This window comes from Eurypyga helias, unplaced genomic scaffold (assembly GCF_000690775.1).
Source record: "Eurypyga helias isolate BGI_N326 unplaced genomic scaffold, ASM69077v1 scaffold29037, whole genome shotgun sequence".
Lineage (NCBI taxonomy): Eukaryota > Metazoa > Chordata > Aves > Eurypygiformes > Eurypygidae > Eurypyga > Eurypyga helias.
The window spans coordinates 2,073-2,602 of record NW_010261522.1 but is presented as its reverse complement, the minus strand read 5'-3'; the positions used below and the strand labels follow the sequence as shown (position 1 = coordinate 2,602).

The 530-nt window shown below is 61.1% G+C and overlaps 1 protein-coding gene across 1 annotated transcript in view; it reads left to right on the top strand.

Moving 5' to 3' along the window:
- LOC104512435 (scavenger receptor cysteine-rich domain-containing group B protein-like) overlaps positions 1 to 530 on the top strand; it is a gene marked incomplete at its 5' end in the record, with an annotated part of 3,323 nt that overhangs the window by 1,542 nt on the left and 1,251 nt on the right. The window lies entirely within an intron of this gene.

Genomic DNA, 530 nt, shown 5'->3' with positions numbered 1-530 from the left:
TGGAGGTGAGAAAAGCAGTGGAAAGTGTTTGAACGCGGCATGTGAAAGTGGGACGGCTCCGTGCCGACCCCTCTGTACCCTACGCGTTCCTCCTGCGTAGCTACGTAGGGTTTGCTCATCGGCCATGAGTCGATGACCCATAAAGGCGAGACTGTGCAGACCCGGAGCTCGGCCAGGCCTGCAACCGCTCGGTCCATCCCTGTGTTTTTCGGGAGCGGGGCTTGGGAAGGGGGGTGCTGCCAGTGGGTTGGAGCAGCAGCAACCAGGGAAAGGAGGTCATGGATTGAGCGGGAACCCTGAATCAAGGCACTGCTGGAGAGAGCATGCACTGAAGAAGGAGGTGGGGGAGGTGGATCTGAGGGTAGAGGAGCAGCTTGCACCCTTAGGTGACGCAGGCTGATGAAGGAGACCGGGAGATGCTCCGGGGTGGCCCTCAGAGGAGCTGCAGGAGTTTGGCCCGAGCAGCAGACCCCTAGGGAAGGTGCTGCCCACCCGTGCCGCGTGGAAGCTTTCGAGAGCCAGCTTTCTGC